The following is a 19183-nucleotide window of genomic DNA, read 5'->3' on the forward strand; positions in this document are numbered from 1 at the left end:
ATCAGTGCCATTGTTTTGTGTCGAGATGCACACCTGTATTGTTTTTTTAAGGTATGTTTGTAAAAACTACTTAAATGTCCTAATATACCTGTGGGCATTTTGAGGCAAAACAAAGGGCACTGATGTATTTTATGATATGTCAGTGCAAGTTGTTTTCAGTTTGGAAAACTCTTACATTTATTTTAATCTAGGACTAGTCTAATCCCTGTCTGGGAAACTGCCTTTAAAAAAGTACTACCGTTATGCCGTGGACTCGCTGGGTCCCAACAACTATAGACATAATAAATACATAGATGAGACATCGGCTGCTGTATTAGCAGATCAACTGTGCCTTCCCTCTGATCTGCACCATGAAACACATACAAGTGATTAGAGAAGTGTTTTGCATATGTGGTGTTTAGAAAATTAATTGACCACAGCTTTTTGAGGACTGAGTGTCAATTATTATTATTGCACAGCTGTTTATCCAATACAGTGGGGGTTAAAGGTGGGCTTCTGATTGGTCAGTTTGAATGTATCATGTTAGGTTCAATCACATGGTCAAGGGATAGAGAATAAAGGTCTTGGTTTTCATGAGCTCTGGGCTTTTGGAAGGTAATATCTCACATACATTGGAAACAGTTAATTGTATATGTATTAATTACCATTTCATGCATTTATAGTGTAACCATTTCAATTGTAACTTGAAGTCAAGGTAATGTGAGAATGTCTGTACATTAGCTGAAATTGTGTAGAAGGTGGGTGATGCAACAGGACAATGACCCAAAACACCAGAGCAAGTCCACAACAGAATGGCTTCAGAAAAACAAGAGCACAGACCTCAACCCAATAAAGATGCTAGAAGAGACTTGACTTGAAGAGAACAATACTCATGAGACGTCCAAAGAATATGACAGCTAAAAGCAGTTCTGTCAGGAGTAATGGGCTAAAAATCCTCCTCAACGATGTGCAGGTCTGACCCACAGCTACAGGAAGTGCCTGGTTGAGGTTATTGCCATGGGGAGTCAACAAGTTATTAATTCTAAGGGTTCACTTACTTTTTCTATTGCCATTTTGAATGAGTGTGTTCAATAAAGACATAAGAACATAATTGTTTTGTGTAATTATTTTTAGACACTTTATGTTTATCAATACCCCTGACTTGATCAGATCACATTTTATGACAAATTTATTCACAAAAACATTTTTAAACAAAGGTGTAATATTTGGATGGATTTCTAGATAAAACATTAACAGACTGATGACAGGAGCTCTTGAGCAGATTTAGTTTATAACTGCAGTCAGATCCTCTTCTGATGTCATCGCTCTTGTAAGATGTCGCTGCCTTAACCTGTGCCTCCTCTTGTGTCTCTGTCATATAATCTTACATCTTCAAGTATTTTTAATCTAATACATAACTGTTTCTAATCAATATTACATTAACAAGCCTCCCTAACATTGGTTAGTCCACACTATAGACACAGGTTATATATAGATATATAATATAGCACTTAGGGAAATGTATTATTTCTCAGTTTAAGCATTCAATAACTGCAAATAATTGCATGTTTAATATTTATCAACAATAGGATATACAAAAAATACAAATTCAGATCAAATATGCACATATGCACTACTTCTGAGTTGACACAAATTTAAGCTTTTCTAATTTAACCTATTTTTATTTTGAAGATAATAAATAGCTACCTAGACATAACTTAAATTTGTCATATTTTCCCATGCAATCTTCTTAAAGCCTTTGAAAAAGACAAAAGAAAAAACGTATTAAGAAGTATTCAATAACATTATATAATCATATATAGCAAAGACCGAATATTCACACATAAAACATAGATTTATAAAAATAACATTTAATAGCGTATGCTTTAATACTCACCCTTCTCTCTAATAGCACACAAAGTTAAGTTCCTCATTACAGTTTCTGTTCTCCCAGCTCTGATCGTCCATGTTTAGAGATCCACAGTAAGTGTAATCGGCAGGACAGGCTGGCAGCTGGACACGAAGGTCTCCCATATTCTCACCACTTAACCAGAACCATGAGCCTGCCAGGAATCGTAGACCTGTCCATACAGTTGATGTATTACCAATGGTTTGTTTGGCTTGGATGAGATGTAAATAAGTTGGTAGACTGGCCAGATCAGTGTGATGAGTCCTGCAGTATTGTAATGCGTCCTCCCAGCTCTTATTCTCTTTAACCACAATCAGTTCAGTGTCCCACTTGTAGCAGAAGTAAGGGTGTGAATCATTACAGAACGAGTCATGCAAACCGTCGATTTTCACTTTAGCACAGATGTCACTGCTTGGATTGTTTGGTTGTTTTGGTCCCCAGGGGATAAAACTTCTGTTGCTTCCATCATTCCACTGCCAGTTGTTTGTGGAGATCTTTTTCAGACCAACCCAGCTGTCTGGGTATGAACCACCAGATCCACTTTCAGTGTATAACGCTGTAATTTCCCCATGGCTGTCAAGACTGGACAGGTCCACATATGAGCCTCTGCAGTGGCTTTGAGCTTGTATCCATGTCGTATCATTACTAAAATGAAAGTGTTTTCTTTTCAGAGCTGTTGTCAGCTCACAATGAGCTGAGAGGAGAAGAGCAAACACGACAATCTTCATCTCTTCTGTGAAGGGCGAGTCAATAAACACTCTCCTAAAACACACTTTATATGTTAACACCAACTTTACATTTGTTAGTAATGTATGCAAATGATCACTTGAAAAAAAGACAATACAGTGAGCTCAGTCAGTGTAAGTTTTCATGAATAAATGAATCCAGCACTGATCCGTTTTTAGATGCTTTTAAAAAAATTAAGAGACTGCTCCAAAATTAATTTCAGCTTTTCTGAATTTATTATTTGTACGTGTTTAGGTAAAATTATCTTTTTGTCATTCCATTAACTACTGACAATATTTTTCCAAAATTTCAGATTAAATATTATTTTTACTTGCAAAAAATAGACAAAAAATAAAGTGTGCAATGTTTTCTGACCTTCAACAGTGGAATAAAATTAATATTCACTTTAAAGCAACTGCAAAATGTTATTTTAGATCGATTTGTTTTTACCATGATGTAGATTTTTATCCATCATAGAAAAACAGATAGGTAAGGTGTTAATCTTTAGGTGAATAAATCTCTATTTTTCTATGTGAAAGCTTGTAGTTTTATTTAGGCATGCCAAACCCTTCCCTTCCAAAGTGTCTTAATGTCCTGTGTCCTTCATCTCCTCTATGAAGGGCGAGTCAGTCGGCACTCTCCTAAAACACACTTTATATGTTAACACCAACTTTACATTCATTAGTCAGTAATGTATGCAAATGATCACATAAGAAAATCAATGGATAAAATGAAATAATGTTTAATGTATAAAAGAACTCATCATTGTCATGATTTCGGTCTTACCGGCCGCCTTGTCTTTGTTTCCTTATGTGTTGTGTTTTGTTTTGACAGCTCTACACATGCGCGCCTCCCACCTGGTGATCTCATCATCGCTGACTCTTCTCACCGGTGTCACACACCTGATTATTATTTTTGCCCATTCCGGTTTGATTTAAATTCCTCTCGGTTCCTCAGTTCTTTGCAAGTTCGTCTTTGTATATCCGTGCCCACTGGCCTTGTCTAGTCCTAGTCTAGTCGTGTCTTGTATTTTTCTAATCATAGTCTACGCTCTCTGCTGCCTTTCCCCCTTCAGATCCCCTGTTCAGCTGTATACTTCCCTGAGGATTGGTTTCCTGTCTTCGCCTACACTCTGCTGGATTTACTCTCTTCACTGCTCTCTCGCTCGCTCGGCTGGAGTGGCAACAGCCGGGTTTGCGCTCCTCCAGTTAGAGGGTCTCTCTTAGCGCTGTCCAGCATCAGAGCGCTGTCCTGCATTAGAGCGCTGTCCAGCATCGCCACCAGCTAAAGGCGTTGTCAGTATTATCTCTCTCTCTCTGTGTCTCGCCAGGATCCCATCTCAGTGACTTTCGGATGTGTTAGTGGTTTTTGCCCTCCAGACCCGCCGCTATTCCTCCGAGCGCACCCGGGTTGCGTACGTTATTACTCTTCTGGTAGGCAAGGCTCGCGAGTGGGCTACGGCCGTGTGAGATGCCCGCAATCCTTGCTGTCGATCCTTTGATGAGTTCCGTGAGGAGATGGAGAAACTCCTCGACCGCTCAGTGCACGGGGACGCTGCTGCGGCTCGGCTGGCCCGCTTTGTTCAGGGGAGGCTCTCTGTCACCGAGTACGCCATAGAGTTTAAGACCTTAGCGGCTGCCTGCCATTGGGATGAAGCGGCTCTCCGAGCACAGTTTGTAGATGGTTTGTCTGATGGTCTCCAGGATGAGATCGCAGTCCACGATCTCCCCCTCTCCCTCGATGGCATTATCGATCTAGCCCTCAGGATCGAAGCTCGGAGGCTGCTTGGTAATCAGCGCCGCTCACTTCGCCAGCGAGTTTTCCTGGACAAGACCACCGCTTCCGCCTCTTCCTCGTCTTCACCACCTGTCAAACCCGAGCCCATGCAGCTAGGGCGCATGCGCCTTTCACAGAGAGAGAGAGAGAGATAGGCGTCTGCAGAATGCCCTGTGTCTCTATTGCGGGAAACCCGGACACTTTGCTAAGACCTGCCCGCTAAAAGCTGCTGCCCATCAGTGAGTCCGGGAGTCCTGGTGGGCGTCACCTCTTCAAAACTCTCCCCTGTTTCCAGTACCCAACTCCCTGTCACGTTGTCCTTCGCTGGGCGAGATCATCCATCCTCCGCCCTTCTCGACTCTGGAGCAGAGGGCAACTTTATTGCTGAAGCTCTGGTTCGCGCCTGGGGTATCCCGGTTGTTCCTCTCCAATCCCCCTTGGATGTCTGGTCCCTCAAGGGGCAGCAGATGGCACGGATTACACGTTGCACTACTCCTGTGAGTCTTTCTGTTTCAGGTAATCATCGCTTCATGCCTCTCTGTCTCCCATCATTTTAGGGCATGCATGGTTGGCGCAGCACAATCCTCACGTTGATTGGCAACACAATACTATTTTAGCTTGGTCTCAGTCTTGTCATGTGTCTTGTCTTGGTTCTGCTGTTTCTGGTTCTGTTCTCTCTCGTCCTCAGGTTCCGGCAGCCAATTTGAGAGGGGTCGCGGCAGAGTATGCTGATATCGCCCAGATGTTTAGTAAAGCCCGGGCCACCTACCTTCTTCCCCACCGGCCATACGATTGTGCTATCAATCTCCTCCCCGGCACTTCTCCGCCTAAGGGTAGACTTTATTCCTTATCGGGTCCTGAGAGAGAGGCTATGAACCAGTATATTAATGATGCATTTGAGCTTCTGCAGGGAGCGCAGTTCTTTACTAAGTTAGATTTGCGCAATGCCTATCATCTGGTGCGTATAAGAGAGGGAGATGAATGGAAGACAGCGTTTAACACCCCTACCGGACACTTTGAGTACTGCGTTCTGCCGTTCAGGCTCACAAAGTCTTCCAAACTCTGGTCAATGATGTGCTGAGAGACATGATTAACAAGTTTGTCTTTGTGTACATAGATGATATTCTCATCTTTTTTCCCTCTATGCAGGAACACACTCAGCATGTCCGCCGAGTTTTACACCAGTTGTTAGAGAACAAGCTTTATGTGAAGGCGGAGAAGTGAGAGTTCCATCATAGGTCAGTTTCGTTCTTGGGTTTTGTTGTTGCCGTAGGTGAGATACGTCCCGACCCAGCCAAGATCAAAGCGGTTGCCGAATGGCCAGTCCCCGAGTCCCGTAAGGATTTATTAAGGTTTCTGGTGTGGCAAGGTGATGCACCGGGGAGTGCATTACAAATAAACCAGACTAAAATCCGACTACGCCACCTGGACTTTACCGGGAAATTTAATCAAGGCACGAAGGTCCGTTTGCCAAATATGGGGCGAGGAGGACACAGACACAAAATAGAAAATATAAATATTTATTTTACACATTTTAAAAGGATCATTATCCCGGACACAAAGGGACAAACACAATAAATTATAAAGTGGGGGCTGCAGGCAGGGATTGTGTTTTCACCCCACACATTATACCACAGCAAAGTCAGTGAAACAAAATATCAACCAGTTGTGTAATCGATCCCCAGCTTACGTTTCCCACTCAATACAAAACAAAAATACAAAATCAAGATGCTCATTAACAATGAAATAATAAGCATTAATAGCCAAAACAAATAAACAAAAACAGTCAAATGATTTAATAAAAACAAATAACCAAACAAACAAACAAACAAAACGACAGCTGAAAGTAATCAGTTCATGTCGAGCCACGGGGCAATCAGAGGAAAAACTCATGTGCTTTCACAACCCTCATAAATGGTCCCATAGCCGGAACACCGGACGACGTAATTCGCCCATAGTCACACAGACATGAATATCCGAAACTGGAGTGAATGAAACCCAGGCAAGGCAGCAGCGTGGTCATCTCTGACGATTTACATTCCGCCCCATTCAATTTGGTTGCGGACACCCTTAAGGTGTAATCTACATGTTACCTGCCAGGCACAGAACACTTCATTAAATTACTCAAACGAATAAGCAGCCTACTATATAAACGACTACATACCCAGGAGAATTGGTCCAGAAATTTACAACCACCGCCATACATCGCGATGAGGGAGCACACTTAACGACCATTATTCTGGCAGCAACAGATAACGTTCATTATTAAAAACTTAGTAACCAACGCGGATTTCATTCGTGTAGCCTACACCTACCGTTCATTCATAAAAACCTGCGTCGCCGGGAGGGCGGTACCACTGGATGACGCATCACATGCAAAGACAATTCAGGACTCTTATACCCTCTGAAGTATACTCTAATTGGTTGGCAGTTTTACCCTGCATCAACCAATAGCAAGGACACACGTCATCCTGCTACACTGGGTTTCGCCAATTTTTACCGGCGATTCATCAGGAACTACGGTCAGATTGCTCAGCCTTTTACGGCTCTCACTTCCAACAAAGAGAGGTTTGTCTGGAATTTAAGGATCAGGAGGCATTTGATAATTTAAAGTCCCGGTTTATCTCTGCTCCTGTTCTCTCTATTCCAGATCCTGCAGCTCAATTTATTGCCTAGGTGGAAGCTTCGGATGTCGGGGTAGTCGCCGTTTTATCTCAGCGGTCTGCTAAGGATGGCAAGGTGCATCCCTGTGCCTTTGTCTCCCATCGGTTGAACCCAGCAGAGCGAAATTATGACATAGGTAATCGGGAGCTGCTGGCGGTCAGACTGGCTTTGGGTGAGTGGAGTCACTGGTTAGAAGGGACCTCGGAGCCCTTCCTGGTCTGGACGGATCATAAAACCTTGAATACATCCATTCAGCCAGGAGGTTATCTTCTCGTCAGGCTCGGTGGGCGCTCTTCTTTGATAGATTCAACTTCACCCTCTCGTACCGGCCCGGTTCCAAGAATACTAAGCCCGATGCTCTCTCTCCTTTGTTCGATAGCCCTGGTTCCGCTGGGGATGAAACCATCCTCCCGGAGGGGCAGGTGGTGGGTGCCCTGCGCTGGGGAATCGAACAGCGGGTGAGACGGGCCGGCCGGGAGGGGGAAGTGCCAGAGGAGTGCCCAGCAGGTCGACTGTGGCTTCCGGATTCGCTTCGCTTCGAGGTCATCCGGTGGGGTCACGAGTCCAGGTTTGTTTGCCATCCGGGGGTTCGGAGAACGTTGGCTACCGTCTGCCAACGTTTCTGGTGGCCCTCCATGGGTCCCGATGTCAGACAGTTTGTGTTAGCCTGTCAGGTTTGTGCCCGGAATAAGGCCTCTCATCAAGCCCCTATTGGTCTGCTTAAACCCTTACCCATTCCCTCTCGCCCATGGTCTCATATCGCCATTGATTTTGTGACCAAATTACCTAGTTCTAAGGGAAACACTGTTGTTTTGACCATTGTTGACCGCTTCTCCAAGGCGGCTCACTTTGTCCCTTTGCCCAAGCTTCCCACAGCCAAAGAAACAGCCCATGTAATGATCGAACACGTCTTTCACTTACATGGTCTGCCCACAGACGTAGTTTCAGATAGGGGTCCTCAGTTTATTTCTCGTTTCTGACAGGAGTTCTGTAGACAGATTGGCTCAACAGCCAGCTTGTCCTCAGGTTATCACCCACAGACCAACAGGCAATGTGAACGGGCTAACCAAGATTTAGGTAGAGCTCTCAGCTGTCTGACATCCCAATATCCGAGCTCCTGGTGCCAACAGCTACCCTGGGTTGAATATGCCCATAATTCTCTCCCCGTGTCTTCACTTAATATGTAATATGTCCCTGTAGTACAGCTGGTAAATAATCAACTTTAAGTTTATTTATGGAGAGACACTATAAAACAATTAAACCTCAGGTGGTGTTGCTAACCCAAATTTGACTCTTAGGTGAAACTCTTTACAGACATGCAACTCTCTGTTCTCCTAATCTCTTCATCACAAAGGCTTTGGCACTGTTAGCCTTAAGGCTCACATCACTGAGTATCTGCTGAAATATATGATGTTATGTATACATATTATGTGGTTCTAAGATTGTAATTTAATATTAATGTTTAGTATTATTTTAAAGGTCATGGTGCGATCATTTCTATAAATCTAAGATATGATGGATAAAGGTTTTAGAACTTTGGATAGAAGATACATTTCTTGTAGAGGTGGGGTTTTTGCCTTGATATTTCTGGCTAGTTTGACCAGTTGCCAAGATACTCCTGGCTAGTTTGACCAGGTGCTCTTTAGTTTCACTTGGTACAGGTCAAACCAGATTTTGGTAGTTTTCTCAAGCTGTGTATAAAAGGTGGCCTGGCAAAACATTCTGGGAGCCATCCTGTAACCAGGAGCTCCCACACTCTGTGTGAATTCAAACCTTATGGAGCCATTCTGTAACCAGGAGCTCCCACACTTTGTGTGTAGCCTATACAAACCTTAGGGAGCCATTCTGTACCCAGAAGCTCCCACACTTTGTGTGTATTCAAACCTTATGGAGGCATCCTGTAACCAGGAGCTCCCACACTTTGTGTGTATACTAAAACATCATGGAAGAAATCTTCCTACACCATTTTAGGTGTATTATATCCACGATGGAAGTACTCTGTAACCAGAGTGTCTATTGCCAGGCATGACTTTGTAACTTTTGCAACTGTTGATCATTTTTATTAATTGGAATTTAATCATGTTCTGTATGATATTCTTTAATTGATGTTTGAAGCTGGAACCTGCCTGGTATAATAAATTGTTACATTTGATTCATCTAATTTCTTCAGAAATTGTATTGATTTATTTTAATTCTTTCAGAAATTATTATTTCCAGTAGATTAAAAGGAGTCTGGTATTACCGCAAAATAAGTATGTCAGGATATGATCACACTGGTGTTTCGATGTTGAATGGAGCATGGGGCACATTCACCAGGACTCTCAGATTTATGTCTATCACCTGCCTTAGCAAGTTGCATGATCGTGACTAAAGTAACTATTTTTATGATCGGAGCAAGCATGGGGCGGCCAGACGAAAAAATATTAGTTTACCCGGCAACCTCTGACTAAGACCAGACTGGCAATTTTGTGTCCGTGAGATGTACGCAACGGCCGATGTATATTCTGTGCGATATCGGGTCCCTAATGAACGAATAACTAAGACTATGGAAATTTATAAATAATCAAACATATAAATTATGATCAACAGATAATAATAATACACTTAATTCTTACTATATTAAATTGGAGTCAGATTATAATTTAACCACAGAGATCAGAGAAATAAATTAAATAAATGGAATTATTCTTCTAGAAGCGCTACGGATGGCAAGAACACGTGGTCCCTTCACCAGGCCATTGGATACCTTCGTTGGACCGATGGGTGGCGTCTTACATCCCCATTTGAGGCGCCCATGGGGTTTCAGCCTCCCTTATTCCCATCCCAAGAACCCGATGCGGCGGTTCCGTCTGCGCTGGCTTTCGTCCGTCATTGCAAACACACCTGGAGGAAAGCTAGATCTACTTTACGCCAGGTTTCCAGATGAACCAAAGCCACGGCCGATCGTCACCGTAGACCCGCGCCCCGTTTTATCTGTGGGCAGAAGGTATGGCTTTCTTCCAGGGATATGCCTCTCTGTGTGCCTTCTCGCAAGCTGGCTCCGCGATTCCTTGGGCCACACAGCATTGTTAAAGTGATTAATCCCATAACGGTCAGGCTCAGATTGCCCCCAGCACTCTGTCTGGTTCACCCTGTATTTCATGTGTCCAAGCTCAAGCCTGTTTATTTTTCTCACCTCAATCCCGTTTCCACTGCCCCCACCCCTCCCACCCCTCAGCTTGTAGACGGCGCCCCCGCTTAAACTGTTAAATCTTTACTAGATGTGCATCGCCGGGGCAGAGGGTTTCAGTATCTCGTAGACTGGGAGGGCTATGGTCTGGAGAAGAGGTGTTGGGTACCGGCCCGGGACATCCTGGACCCTGGGCTGATCGAGGATCTCCACCGGCGACGGGGTGAGCCCCTCATGGACCGCCCGGTGGCGGTCGTGGGGGGGAGTCCTGTCATGATTTCGGTCTTACCGGCCGCCTTGTCTTTGTTTCCTTATGTGTTGTGTTTTGTTTTGACAGCTCCACACGTGCGCGCCTCCCACCTGGTGATCTCATTATCGCTGACTCTTCTCACTGGCGTCACACACCTGATTCTTATTTTTTCCCACTCCGGTTTGATTTAAATTCCCCTTGGTTCCTTAGTTCTTTGCAAGTTCGTCTTTGTATGTTCGTGCCCACTAGCCTTGTCTAGTCATAGTCTAGTCGTGTCTTGTATTTTTCTAATCATAGTCTGTGCTCTCTGCTGCCTTTGCCCCTTCAGATCCCCTGTTCAGCTGTATACTTCCCTGAGGATCGGTTTCCTGTCTGTGCCTACACTCTGCTGGATTTACTCTCTCACTGCTCTCTCACTCGCTCGGCTGGAGTGGCAACAGCCGAGTTTGCGCTCCTCCAGTTAGAGGGTCTCTCAGAGCACTGTCAAGCATCGCCACCAGCCAAAGGCGTTGTCAGTATTATCTCTCTCTCTCTGTGTCTCGCCAGGATCTCATCTCAGTGACTTTCGGATGTGTTAGTGGATGTCCTATGGCCATGCTGTGTTTCCCACTACTTGAGTATTCCCGAAAGGATACCGCTGTGGCCTGCCGCTCTATTGTTTTCTCCTATTCGCACCATTCACACAAGGACACAGAGTGTTTTCTCCTATACATAACTGACAGTCTTCGAGTGTTTTCTCCATACATTTCTGACATCATCGAGTGTTATCTCCTATACATTACCAACTGTGAATAAAGACCTCTGCGTTGGGATTTCTGTGTTCTGTCGTACGTAACAATCATCATATGTTTTTAGATGCTTTTACTCAGGAATTTCCATAAAATTGTTTGTGTTGCAAAGTTAAGATATTGTTCATATGCAAATTTCATTTTTGCATCTGGTTTCCTCAAGCTGAAATTTTGTCAGATGTCCATTGCCTTAAAAGGAACGTAAAGTTAGCTCAGAAATGTAATTTCTTTCCATTTATACCATGGAAAAAGTTAAATGCTTCATTCTGACTGGTTGAGAAATGTACCATGGGTGTTGATTATTTTTCAGTAAACACACACCTGACCTGTCAAATGTCTTAAAATAACCACCAGAGCAATGTTTGGGGTAACCGTGGTATAAGCGGAATAATTGACTTTGGTCTTTGAATTATTTGAAAATAATGCACACCCGTAGGGGTGGGCGATATCGCGATATTCAAACTATATCTATATATTTTTAGAACTCGAAATGGATTTTGACATATCATATATATCGATATAATGTTTATATTAAATTCTGATTTCGCCACTTTGCCTTCTCTGTGTGCTGTGCTCGCCCCCGCCTCCTTGCTTTTTTTCCCCCTCCCCTCGCGTGTTTTCTCATTTAACATGGCGGCGCCCGTCACGGAATCAACACTGGCCACCACGAATAGATCTTCCATGATTCCCATTTCCATGTATATTTTACTGTTTTAAACGGCTTAAATTCATTGTTGCGAGCGCTCAGCGCGCCCCTCTCTCTCTCTCTCGTTGCGTGAAGTGCTTCGACAGCGCGTGTCTCTCTCTCGTGACAGTGAAAAGGTGGCAGTGCTTTAATGTCCGTTTCTCCGTATACTTTCTTTTTCGCGTAAATGTCATCAGTCACGGATGTTACAGAAGACGACTGATCTAGTTTATCATCACTAAACAAAGGTTAGCAGTAGTGCTTCACACACACACACACACACACACACACACACACACACACACACACACACACACACACACACACACACACACACACACACACACACACACACACACACACACACACACACACACACACACACGTTTTCTTGATGTGAGAGCTTTCTCTCTCCCTATGATGCGGTGTGCAAGCGCACGTGTTCTGTAGTTTTCTGTGTAACAACAACAGTGTTTTCTCTCATATTTAACCTATTTACTTCTAAAACGCCTAAAACCTATGTTATTCCAGAATAAATACCCTTATCTCCTTAGGGTTTTCAGAAAAAATACTAAGAATTGTCAACGTCTACCAAAAACTTAATATCTGAAGTTGAGTTTTGAATAAAAAAAGACAATATGTATTTTCTTATTTTATAGTTAAATTATCATTTTTTTAAAAGTTGCAGAAGCACTTTGTTCCTACGCGATCTACCTCTTTGCACTTCAATAAAAAAGACCTAGTGGATTTTGACATATATCATCTGTGCACAAGATAGGGCCTTAAAAACATCAGCCAATTGCTTATGCGGTCATCGCATAAGCGATTGGCCCTCTGGCTTGTCAATCACTGCCATTACGATCCTTGTGAGATACGTGCGCGCTCCAGTAACTAAACACAGGCGACGCATGCGCATAGCGCATGAAACTCCGTCTTAAGTTTCGGTTTGTTTTCATTGTCGATCCTGCTTTCCTCCTCGAATTTGCACCACGGTAGAGAAGAAACTCGAAGGAGGACGCAAAAGAAAGCTACCCTGGTTTGTCAGAAGAACGTAATGTAAACGGAGTCGTTATTGGAGAAACATTTCAATGCTGGAGAGCAATGAAGGAACAGAGAGGTGTCAAGACAGACGCGCAGTTCGCAAAATTCTTCCCAACAGGTAACAGTGATTATTCTTTCTTTGGGGAATAATTATTGTTGTACTGTAATTCAAGTATATTGATGTTGTTCTTGTACTGTAGTTGTAAGGCAGTGACCAGTCTGCTACATGCTAGTTGAAATGGGAGTAGCGTCGACTGATCTAACGTTTTAACGTCTTATTTGTTTATTATCATCATTTCACATAATGAATCTACTGACGCGAGTCACGCGCCACAGCATATGCCGGTGGTAAACAAACACTCGTGTTCAAATATTCGTGCACGAGTTTTGGAAGGCGTTCCCTAGAAATGAGCTGTGAAGGCGGGAGGCTGTTCTTACGCATGCGCTCATTTAAAAAACTCAGTAACCGTTTTTGAATTCTCAGTCGGCGAAAAACATCCTCTTTTGCGCCTTTAAATGTGCTCTAAGCGAATTAACGCATTTTAGGCTATACATTTTTTTTTGTTTCATACAGTAAACATCTCCTCACTATCTGCTAGCTGCCTGTCCCCTGAACACACTGTAAAAAATGCGGTCTCTGTAGACAGGGCAGGCTCCACAAATTGTAGCACAAACAAAGTGGTCAAACCTACCACCACGAAACATAACGGAGGGGTAACTTGATTTTCTTCCCTGAAAAAGCAGAACGAGATGCTGTGCTGCTAAGCGCTATGGGGAAATGTATTTATTGTTGACCAGCTGAATATAGTGTGTAAACACGTCAATGGAATTGACCCGGAGGTATATAGCCTTGGTTGATGACGACATCACAGCAGATCCGATACGAGGCTATAAAATAGATGAACACCAGCTGTGTCATCAGATCTTTGGTTTGAAGACCAGTCCTGGGACATCTACTGTACGACAAGACAGAGCAGCATCTTGTTCCGCTTTTTCAGGGAACAAGGTTACACTCAAGTAAAATCTTATGGGTGTATGCGGAGAGGACCAGCCGCGCATCACAAACGCTCTGTAAGGAGGCACCCCTTACTAACAGTAGCAGCGGGGGATACCCCGTCTTGGAACAAATGGTTTAGACAGCAGCTTGAGATGTTGACTCGAGGACATGAGACCCTGGAGTGACATGAGCATCCAAGCTATAAAATCTTATGAATGTATGGGAAGAGGACCAGCCCGCCGCATCACAAACGCTCTAGAAGGAGGCCCATTTAACTAAAGCAGTAGAAGTGGCTTCTCCCCTGGATGAGTGAGCTCTCAGACCTGCTGGCGAGACTTTAGGCAAGTGCCTCATAGGCAAGAGCAATGGCATCCCTAACCCAATGTGATATGGATTGCCTGGTGGCCGCAGCACCTCTGTTGTGGCCCCCAAAACAGACAAACAATTGCTGTGACTTACGCCACTGGCTAGTGCGGTGGACATAAGTCTGAAGAGCACGGACTGGACACAATCTGTGGTATAACTCCTGCTCCGGCGTGGCGAACGGCGGAGGGCAGAAAGTCTCAAGAATGACCAGATGTGCAGTCGAAAAGGAACCTTAGGCAGTTAATCAGGATAAGGATGCAAAATGACCTTCATCATTCCTGGGGCAAAATCTAGACAGGATGGCGCGACCGCCAGAGTCTGCATATCCCCAATTCTTTTTAAAGAAGTTATTGCCATTAGAAAAAACATCTTTAGTGTCAGAAGTCTATCAGACGCTGACTCTAGAGGCTCGAAGGGGTCTGAACCAGACCCTCAAGGACTATAGATAGGTCCCACGAAGGAATCTTAGTTCTTGCTGGAGGCCTCATCATTTTGCCCCACAAATAAAGTGAGTGAGCAGAGGATGCCTCCCGAGTGGCGCACCTGTCCACTAAAGCGTGGCAAGCCGAAAGAGCGGCCACATAAACTCTGAGAGTGGATGGGCATAAGCCTGCTGACAGCTTTTCCTGCAGAAAACTCAGAACTGTAGCAATCTGGCAGTTTACAGGATCTGCATTATGTGTCGTGCACCATGCTTCAAAGACACCCCATTTAAAGGCATAATTCTTTCTAGTGGAAAGAGCCCTATCACTCAAAATAGTGTCAATAACATCAGGCGACAAACCTGTATCCCTCAGTTGGTACCCTTCAGGAGCCAAAAATGGAGATTCCACAGGTCGGGCCTGAGATGCATTATCGTATGAGACAGAAGGCCCCTCCTCTCTGGACTCGCCCATGGCGAGCCGTTGAGGAGAGATATTATCTCTGAGAACCATACTCTATTCGGCCAACGCGGTGCTATCAGGAAGAGGCAAGAGCCTTGCTGGCGAACTCTGGCTAGAACCTGCGGGAGCAGCGCCACTGGAGGAAACCCATAAAGGCGTTTGTCCGGCCATGTGCGCTATTGTGTCCAGACCCAGGGGGGCTGGGGGACTCAGAGTGAAGTAAAGGAGACATTGCGCTATCTGAAAAGAGGCCAAGAGGTCCACTTTCTCTCTGTAAAATCAGGTCCATATCTGAGACACTATGTCTGGGTGGGGTTTCCATTTCCCAGTCGATAATGTCTGCCTGGACAGTAAATCTGCTCCTACATACAGGTTCCCCGGTATGTACACTGTTCTGAGTGACAGGGACTTGTCCTGAGCCCCGAGAAAAATCTGCCTCACTATCCTGTTCAAGTTGTGCGAGCACAGACCTCCCTGGTGACTTATTTATGAGACTATCGCTGTGTTGTCCACCAGCATTAGGACATGACAGCTTCTCACTTGGGGGAGAAAGTTTTTTAGGGCCAGAAATACAGCCGTCACCTCTAGGCAATTGATGTGCCAACCGAGCTGATGACCCTCCCATTCCCCTTGAGCTGGACAACCATCTAAGGTCGCACCCCAGCCCATCAGGGAGGCGTCTGTCATTAGCAGTCTGCGATGACAAGTTGCTCATAGCGTGGGACCCAAGGCAACAAACCGGGATCTTATCCACATAGTTAGTGTACGAAGCCTGCAGCGCGTCACTTTTAATGAAACCCTCTGGCTCTGAGTCACAACTGAAACGGCCTTATATGCAACTGCCCCAAAGGAATCACCGTGGATGCTGATGCCTTGAGCCCTATTATCCTCTGATATTGTTTCACAGTGAGATCCTGGCCCAGCCTGACTCTGCTCAGGGTATGCTGAATGGTTGCAATTCGTGCGGGAGACAGATGTGCCCGCAAAGTAATCGAATCCCAGACTATCCCTAAATAAGTTGTTCTCTGGGCATGAGAAAGAACGCTTTTCTTGGTGTTGAGTCTCAACCCTAGAAAAAGTAGATGTGCTAACAAAATTATTTTTTGTGTTGGAGCGCCACCTCTCGTGATTTTGCTAGTATTCGCCAATCGTCCATGTAATTTAAATGCGGATGCCCCGGAGTCTCAATGGAGCCAGTGCTGCATCCATACATTTTGTGTATGTGCGGGGTGATAAAGCTAGGCCAACTGTAAGAACCAGGAAGTATCTGCTGTAAAAGCCTGACCTTCTCTCTGGAAGGAGAAGTGCGGAGGACGACAAATAAATTGGATTATGTATCCTATGTGTACTGTGCTTATTACCCAAGTAGAAATGCCTGGCAGGAGTTTCCACACTGCCAGACTCTCTGATAATGGTATTCATTTTATTATTACCTCTTGGGGGAATGCTAAAAAACCCTGCACGGGGCATGTTTAACATAGAAGATAGGGGGCCTTTAACATTACGCTGGAAAGCGCCGCCCCCCGCAAGCCCAGAGGCGGCGGAGGTGGAGAGGCTTCGTAAAGGCAGTGAGACGGAGCGATCTGATGTAGTATGATATGCTCCGCCCCGCCGGCGAGCCCTACTGTAAAGGGTGGAACCGTCAGGATTGTTTATTTTTATAAATTAAAGTGCTGAGGTCCGCCCTTGGGGCTGCTAAGTGTGACGAGTCGATCCCCAAGCTCTTCGCGAGGAAACACAGTTCGCTACGCTATCCTTTTTAATGTTCCTCGGCTTTGAAAGACCGGGAAGAGGTTGGTGACCGTGAGTGAGAGCCCCTCCCCTTGCGTGCGGCAAGGCAAAAACTGTGTGAATATTCCCTCATGCTTTTTTAACTTCAGTGAATTTCGTGACAACGGGGTCAACAAATAAACCCAATGGGGAAACGGGCATCTGAAAGAAAAGTTTCATCCTTCTCATTTATGCCTGACAGATTTAGCCATAAATGCCTCTCTGTGCTTATCAGAGCAGACATAGAATGGCCGATAGAACGAGCCGTTTCTTTAATGACACGGAGAGACAGATCTGTAGCCTTACGCAACTCGTCAAATGTCTCTTTGTTTATCGTCTCGCCTGCACTCAAATCCTTCAACAGATCAGCCTGGTATGCAGCGCAGCACCAGCCTGACCTGCGGCTTGATAAGCTTTGCCCACGAGAGCTGAAGTTATTTTACACGGTTTCGTGGGCAGGATAGGCTTCTTTAATGAGGATGCCAGAGCCAGGCGAGAGATAACTCGCGAGCGTCTTTTCCAACTGTGGCATTTCGGTATATCCGCGTGTCTTCGCACCCATGATAGTCGAATAAATTGATGCCGTGGGCATGAAAACACGCGATGAGTATGGTCTCTCCCATGATTTATTTAATTCACCATGGAGATCCTCAAAGAAAGGGAGAGGCTCATGTTTCGTCCTCTCCCTTTTGTCACTAGAAAGAAACCTGTCCGCTAGTTTGTTTTGTTTTGGGTTCTCTGGCTCGTGAGGCCAGTCAATCTGCAACCTGGCCACCGCGCGTGTTACCACCATGAGAAGCTCCTCGACTGACTTTTGCGAAGAACGCTCGGAGGCTGGTTTATCAAACTCCGCAGAACCGAGAGAGATATCATCAACGTCATTATTATAATAACCGCCACATGAACCGAAGAAACACCGGAGTGCGCTTGGGAATCACGCGAAGAAATATATCTTAATTTGAGGGTGCAGTCAGAAAATAATCACGGCGAGCACGAAGCATTTTCATTGTGAATGATTCACAATGCTCGCACTCATCAGACTGTAAAGCCATGACCGCATGCTCCTCCCCCAAACACACAAAACAGTAAGTGTGTGTGTCATGCTTCGCCATGAAGCGAAAACAAATACAGGACTTAGACTGCTCGTGACTCTTCTTACTCATGTTTTCCTTTAAACTTAAACTCTTTTAAAATCGGAAAGAGAGAAAATCTGCACTTTATCTTGTTGGAATCTAACTCCTAACAAAGATCTCAAGTGAAGTTCAAGAGAGATTTGCATTTCAGTGTAGCACACACACATTCAGTAGTTGGTCTGAAAATAAAAAGACCTGATGACACAGCTGGTGCTCATCTATTATATAGCCTCGCATCGAGTGCGCTGTGATGTCGTCATCAACGGAGGCTATATACCTCCGGGTCAATTCCATTGACGTGTTTACACACTATATTCAGCTGGTCAACAATAAAGACGTTTCCCCATAGCGCTTAGCAGCGCAGCATCAAAGTAAAGCTTTTGATATGGAACAAAGTGTTTTAGCCAATAAACGACAAGAAGGAGGGAGAGGAGTTTGCTACGCTCCGTTAAATTTGACAACACTTCGACGTCACACAGATTCGCTTAGAGCGAATTTAAGTTCAATGATGTCAGATCGTGTGGATGAGTAACCTACACTTGGAATAAAGCCATGAAAACATTAAGATAATAATTTGCTCTGGATAGATCTCTCTCCTCCCATTACAGTATGGCAAAGGTAAGCACTGCAGCTTTAACATTTGGACACTTGATAATTTATTTTTGTGTGAGATATCGCCACTGATATACACTCACCTAAAGGATTATTAGGAACACCTGTTCAATTTCTCATTAATGCAATTATCTAATCAACCAATCACATGGCAGTTGCTTCAATGCATTTAGGGGTGTGGTCCTGGGCCAGACAGGCCGGTCTGAGTATTTCACAATCTGCTCATACTGGGATTTTCATGCACAACCATTTCTAGGGTTTACAAAGACTGGTGTGAAAAGGGAAAAACATCCAGTATGCGGCAGTCCTGTGGGAGAAAATGCCTTGTTAATGCTAGAGGTCAGAGGAGAATGGGCCAACGGATTCAAGCTGATAAAAAAGCAACTGAAATTACCACTCGTTACAACCGAGGTATGCAGCAAAGCATTTGTGAA

This window comes from Paramisgurnus dabryanus, chromosome 3 (genome assembly GCF_030506205.2).
Source record: "Paramisgurnus dabryanus chromosome 3, PD_genome_1.1, whole genome shotgun sequence".
Classification (NCBI taxonomy): domain Eukaryota; kingdom Metazoa; phylum Chordata; class Actinopteri; order Cypriniformes; family Cobitidae; genus Paramisgurnus; species Paramisgurnus dabryanus.